Below are 332 nucleotides of genomic sequence, written 5' to 3'. Positions count from 1 at the left end.
GGCGGCTGCGCGGGGCGGCGGCCGCCCCTGAGGGCGCGGGCGGGAGGCGGCGGCTCCTCGGGCTGGCAGTGACCGCTGCGAGCGCTGAGGGACAGCCCGCGGCACTCGGAGCACACCGGGGATCACTGAATCAGTGAAGCTGGGAAAGACCTGAGAGATCATCCCGTCCAACCTATGAGCCAACACCACCGGTACCAACCGAGTGCCATGTCGAGTCTTTCCTTAAACACCCCCAAGGATGGTGGCTCCAACTGGGGCAGCCCGTTCAAATGTTTCATCACCTAATCAGGAAATTCTTCCCACTGTTCAAGTGGTGACACAGCGGGGTTCCA

The sequence above is a fragment of the Cyanistes caeruleus genome, chromosome 19 (genome assembly GCF_971803275.1).
Source record: "Cyanistes caeruleus chromosome 19, bCyaCae1.hap1.1, whole genome shotgun sequence".
Lineage (NCBI taxonomy): Eukaryota > Metazoa > Chordata > Aves > Passeriformes > Paridae > Cyanistes > Cyanistes caeruleus.
This window is presented reverse-complemented; position numbering follows the sequence as displayed.